A 6,531-nucleotide genomic window follows, 5' to 3' on the forward strand; every position below is an offset into this window, starting at 1 on the left:
AGAAGACGCAGATACGCAGCTCCTTGAAGCTAAGTGCCGGTCCACGGCTTCTTTCGGCACAAACCGCTCTCAGGAGCTCCCTGCGCTCAGCGCATTGTTGCGCGCAAAGAAGCCGCTTCTTCGCCACCGGGAGAATCGGCGAGCGGCAGCGTCGCAAAGGCGAAGATGCAAGCCGCACCATGCAGGCACAGTGTGGGCAGCATTCAGACTTAGAGAAAACAGTACTTTACCACTCTCCTGCCTTTTTCATTGATATTATATTCGAAAAGAACGAGTTTTGGACAACTACCTTTCATTCTTGCAAAACTCTTTGCAGACCTCCGTGCAAGCTTTAGAACAAGATTTTGGATGTTTTCTTTCCTGGCAGAGTTTCTCTTTGCAAGATATGCTGGAAAAGCTTTTTGCTGAGTGTTGAGCGGCAAGACACGCAGAAGACGCAGATACGCAGCTCTCCGAAGCTAAGTGCCGGTCCACGGCTTCTTTCGGCAGAAGCCGCTCTTAGGTGCTCACCGTGACCGGCCCAATGCTCTGTGCGCGAAGAAGCCGCTTCTTCGCCTCCGGGAGAATCGGCGAGCGGCAGCTTCGCAAAGGCGAAGATGCAAGCCGCACCACGCAGGCACAGCGTGGGCAGCATTCAGACTTAGAGAAAACAGTACTTTACCACTCTCCTGCCTTTTCCATTGCTATTATAGTCAAAAAGAACGAGTTTTGGACAACAACTTTCATTCTTGCAAAACTCTTTGCAGACCTCCGTGCAAGCTTTAGAACAAGATTTTGGATGTTTTCTTTCCTGGCAGAGTTTCTCTTTGCAAGATATGGTGGAAAAGCTTTTTGCTGAGTGTTGAGCGGCAAGACACGCAGAAGACGCAGATACGCAGCTCTCCGAAGCTAAGTGCTGGTCCACGGCTTCTTTCGGCGCAAACCGCTCTCTGGAGCTCCCTGTGCTCGGCACATTGTTGTGCGCAAAGAAGCCGCTTCTTCGCCACCGGGAGAATCGGCGAGCGGCAGCTTCGCAAAGGCGAAGACGCAAGCCGCACCATGCAGGCACAGTGTGGGCAGCATTCAGACTTAGAGAAACCAGTACTTTACCACTCTCCTGCCTTTTTCATTGATATTATATTCGAAAAGAACGAGTTTTGGACAACTACCTTTCATTCTTGCAAAACTCTTTGCAGACCTCCGTGCAAGCTTTAGAACAAGATTTTGGATGTTTTCTTTCCTGGCAGAGTTTCTCTTTGCAAGATATGCTGGAAAAGCTTTTTGCTGAGTGTTGAGCGGCAAGACACGCAGAAGATGCAGATACGCAGCTCTCCGAAGCTAAGTGCCGGTCCACGGCTTCTTACGGCAGAAGCCGCTCTTAGGTGCTCACCGCGACCGGCCCAATGCTCTGTGCGCGAAGAAGCCGCTTCTTCGCCTCCGGGAGAATCGGAGAGCAGCTGCTTCGCAAAGGCGAAGATGCAAGCCGCACCACGCAGGCACAGTGTGGGCAGCATTCAGACTTAGAGAAAACAGTACTTTACCACTCTCCTGCCTTTTCAATTGCTCTTATATTGGAAAAGAACGAGTTTTGGACAACTACCTTTCATTCTTGCAAAACTCTTTGCAGACCTCCGTGCAAGCTTTAGAACAAGATTTTGGATGTTTTCTTTCCTGGCAGAGTTTCTCTTTGCAAGATATGCTGGAAAAGCTTTTTGCTGAGTGTTGAGCGGCAAGACACGCAGAAGACGCAGATACGCAGCTCTCCGAAGCTAAGTGCCGGTCCACGGCTTCTTTCGGCAGAAGCCGCTCTTAGGTGCTCACCGCGACCGGCCCAATGCTCTGTGCGCGAAGAAGCCGCTTCTTCGCCTCCGGGAGAATCGGCGAGCGGCAGCTTCGCAAAGGCGAAGATGCAAGCCGCACCACGCAGGCACAGTGTGGGCAGCATTCAGACTTAGAGAAAACAGTACTTTACCACTCTCCTGCCTTTTCCATTGCTCTTATATTCGAAAAGAACGAGTTTTGGACAACTACCTTTCATTCTTGCAAAACTCTTTGCAGACCACCGTGCAAGCTTTAGAACAAGATTTTGGATGTTTTCTTTCCTGGCAGAGTTTCTCTTTGCAAGATATGCTGGAAAAGCTTTTTGCTGAGTGTTGAGCGGCAAGACACGCAGAAGACGCAGATACGCAGCTCTCCGAAGCTAAGTGCCGGTCCACGGCTTCTTTCGGCACAAGCCGCTCTTAGGTGCTCACCGCGACCGGCCCAATGCTCTGTGTGCGAAGAAGCCGCTTCTTCGCCTCCGGGAGAATCGGAGAGCGGCTGCTTCGCAAAGGCGAAGAAGCAAGCCGCACCATGCAGGCACAGCGTGGGCAGCATTCAGACTTAGAGAAAACAGTACTTTACCACTCTCCTGCCTTTTTCATTGATATTATATTCGAAAAGAACAAGTTTTGGACAACTACCTTTCATTCTTGCAAAACTCTTTGCAGACCTCCGTGCAAGCTTTAGAACAAGATTTTGGATGTTTTCTTTCCTGGCAGAGTTTCTCTTTGCAAGATATGGTGGAAAAGCTTTTTGCTGAGTGTTGAGCGGCAAGACACGCAGAAGACGCAGATACGCAGCTCTCCGAAGCTAAGTGCCGGTCCACGGCTTCTTTCGGCACAAACCGCTCTCAGGAGCTCCCTGCGCTCGGCACATTGGTATGCGCAAAGAAGCCGCTTCTTCGCCTCCGGGAGAATCGGCGAGCGGCAGCTTCGCAAAGGCGAAGATGCAAGCCGCACCACGCAGGCACAGTGTGGGCAGCATTCAGACTTAGAGAAAACAGTACTTTACCACTCTCCTGCCTTTTCCATTGCTCTTATATTCGAAAAGAACGAGTTTTGGACAACTACCTTTCATTCTTGCAAAACTCTTTGCAGACCTCCGTGCAAGCTTTAGAACAAGATTTTGGATGTTTTCTTTCCTGGCAGAGTTTCTCTTTGCAAGATATGGTGGAAAAGCTTTTTGCTGAGTGTTGAGCGGCAAGACACGCAGAAGACGCAGATACGCAGCTCTCCGAAGCTAAGTGCCGGTCCACGGCTTCTTTCGGCACAAACCGCTCTTAGGTGCTCACCGCGACCGGCCCAATGCTCTGTGCGCGAAGAAGCCGCTTCTTCGCCTCCGGGAGAATCGGCGAGCGGCAGCTTCGCAAAGGCGAAGATGCAAGCCGCACCACGCAGGCACAGTGTGGGCAGCATTCAGACTTAGAGAAAACAGTACTTTACCACTCTCCTGCCTTTTCCATTGCTATTATATTGGAAAAGAACGAGTTTTGGACAACTACCTTTCATTCTTGCAAAACTCTTTGCAGACCTCCGTGCAAGCTTTAGAACAAGATTTTGGATGTTTTCTTTCCTGGCAGAGTTTCTCTTTGCAAGATATGGTGGAAAAGCTTTTTGCTGAGTGTTGAGCGGCAAGACACGCAGAAGACGCAGATACGCAGCTCTCCGAAGCTAAGTGCCGGTCCGGGGCTTCGTACGGCAGAAGCCTCTCTTAGGTGCTCACCGCGACCGGCCCAATGCTCTGTGCGCGAAGAAGCCGCTTCTTCGCCTCCGGGAGAATCGGCGAGCGGCAGCTTCGCAAAGGCGAAGATGCAAGCCGCACCACGCAGGCACAGTGTGGGCAGCATTCAGACTTAGAGAAAACAGTACTTTACCACTGTCCTGCCTTTTCCATTGCTATTATATTGGAAAAGAACGAGTTTTGGACAACTACCTTTCATTCTTGCAAAACTCTTTGCAGACCTCCGTGCAAGCTTTAGAACAAGATTTTGGATGTTTTCTTTCCTGGCAGAGTTTCTCTTTGCAAGATATGGTGGAAAAGCTTTTTGCTGAGTGTTGAGCGGCAAGACACGCAGAAGACGCAGATACGCAGCTCTCCGAAGCTAAGTGCCGGTCCACGGCTTCTTTCGGCACAAACCGCTCTCAGGAGCTCCCTGCGCTCGGCACATTGTTGTGCGCAAAGAAGCCGCTTTTTCGCCTCCGGGAGAATCGGCGAGCGGCAGCTTCGCAAAGGCGAAGATGCAAGCCGCACCACGCAGGCACAGTGTGGGCAGCATTCAGACTTAGAGAAAACAGTACTTTACCACTCTCCTGCCTTTTCCATTGCTATTATATTCGAAAAGAACGAGTTTTGGACAACTACCTTTCATTCTTGCAAAACGCTTTGCAGACATCCGTGCAAGCTTTAGAACAAGATTTTGGATGTTTTCTTTCCTGGCAGAGTTTCTCTTTGCAAGATATGGTGGAAAAGCTTTTTGCTGAGTGTTGAGCGGCAAGACACGCAGAAGACGCAGATACGCAGCTCTCCGAAGCTAAGTGCCGGTCCACGGCTTCTTTCGGCAGAAGCCGCTCTTAGGTGCTCACCGCGACCGGCCCAATGCTCTGTGCGCGAAGAAGCCGCTTCTTCGCCTCCGGGAGAATCGGCGAGCGGCAGCTTCGCAAAGGCGAAGATGCAAGCCGCACCACGCAGGCACAGTGTGGGCAGCATTCAGACTTAGAGAAAACAGTACTTTACCACTCTCCTGCCTTTTCCTTTGCTATTATATTGGAAAAGAACGAGTTTTGGACAACTACCTTTCATTCTTGCAAAACTCTTTGCAGACCTCCGTGCAAGCTTTAGAACAAGATTTTGGATGTTTTCTTTCCTGGCAGAGTTTCTCTTTGCAAGATATGGTGGAAAAGCTTTTTGCTGAGTGTTGAGCGGCAAGACACGCAGAAGACGCAGATACGCAGCTCTCCGAAGCTAAGTGCCGGTCCGGGGCTTCGTTCGGCAGAAGCCTCTCTTAGGTGCTCACCGCGACCGGCCCAATGCTCTGTGCGCGAAGAAGCCGCTTCTTCGCCTCCGGGAGAATCGGAGAGCGGCTGCTTCGCAAAGGCGAAGATGCAAGCCGCACCACGCCGGCACAGTGTGGGCAGCATTCAGACTTAGAGAAAACAGTACTTTACCACTCTCCTGCCTTTTCCATTGCTATTATATTCGAAAAGAACGAGTTTTGGACAACTACCTTTCATTCTTGCAAAACTCTTTGCAGACCTCCGTGCAAGCTTTAGAACAAGATTTTGGATGTTTTCTTTCCTGGCAGAGTTTCTCTTTGCAAGATATGGTGGAAAAGCTTTTTGCTGAGTGTTGAGCGGCAAGACACGCAGAAGACGCAGATACGCAGCTCTCCGAAGCTAAGTGCCGGTCCACGGCTTCTTTCGGCACAAACCGCTCTCAGGAGCTCCCTGCGCTCGGCACATTGGTATGCGCAAAGAAGCCGCTTCTTCGCCTCCGGGAGAATCGGCGAGCGGCAGCTTCGCAAAGGCGAAGATGCAAGCCGCACCACGCAGGCACAGTGTGGGCAGCATTCAGACTTAGAGAAAACAGTACTTTACCACTCTCCTGCCTTTTCCATTGCTCTTATATTCGAAAAGAACGAGTTTTGGACAACTACCTTTCATTCTTGCAAAACTCTTTGCAGACCTCCGTGCAAGCTTTAGAACAAGATTTTGGATGTTTTCTTTCCTGGCAGAGTTTCTCTTTGCAAGATATGCTGGAAAAGCTTTTTGCTGAGTGTTGAGCGGCAAGACACGCAGAAGACGCAGATACGCAGCTCTCCGAAGCTAAGTGCCGGTCCACGGCTTCTTTCGGGACAAGCCGCTCTTAGGTGCTCACCGTGACCGGCCCAATGCTCTGTGCGCGAAGAAGCCGCTTCTTCGCCTCCGGGAGAATCGGCGAGCGGCAGCTTCGCAAAGGCGAAGATGCAAGCCGCACCACGCAGGCACAGTGTGGGCAGCATTCAGACTTAGAGAAAACAGTACTTTACCACTCTCCTGCCTTTTCCATTGCTATTATATTGGAAAAGAACGAGTTTTGGACAACTACCTTTCATTCTTGCAAAACTCTTTGCAGACCTCCGTGCAAGCTTTAGAACAAGATTTTGGATGTTTTCTTTCCTGGCAGAGTTTCTCTTTGCAAGATATGCTGGAAAAGCTTTTTGCTGAGTGTTGAGCGGCAAGACACGCAGAAGACGCAGATACGCAGCTCTCCGAAGCTAAGTGCCGGTCCACGGCTTCTTTCGGCAGAAGCCGCTCTCAGGAGCTCCCTGCGCTCGGCACATTGTTGTGCGCAAAGAAGCCGCTTCTTCGCCTCCGGGAGAATCGGCGAGCAGCAGCTTCCCAAAGGCGAAGATGCAAGCCGCACCATGCAGGCACAGTGTGGGCAGCATTCAGACTTAGAGAAACCAGTACTTTACCACTCTCCTGCCTTTTTCATTGATATTATATTCGAAAAGAACGAGTTTTGGACAACTACCTTTCATTCTTGCAAAACTCTTTGCAGACCTCCGTGCAAGCTTTAGAACAAGATTTTGGATGTTTTCTTTCCTGGCAGAGTTTCTCTTTGCAAGATATGCTGGAAAAGCTTTTTGCTGAGTGTTGAGCGGCAAGACACGCAGAAGACGCAGATACGCAGCTCTCCGAAGCTAAGTGCCGGTCCACGGCTTCTTTCGGCAGAAGCCGCTCTTAGGTGCTC

The sequence above is a fragment of the Molothrus aeneus genome, unplaced genomic scaffold (assembly GCF_037042795.1).
Source record: "Molothrus aeneus isolate 106 unplaced genomic scaffold, BPBGC_Maene_1.0 scaffold_44, whole genome shotgun sequence".
NCBI classification, from domain to species: Eukaryota; Metazoa; Chordata; class Aves; order Passeriformes; family Icteridae; genus Molothrus; species Molothrus aeneus.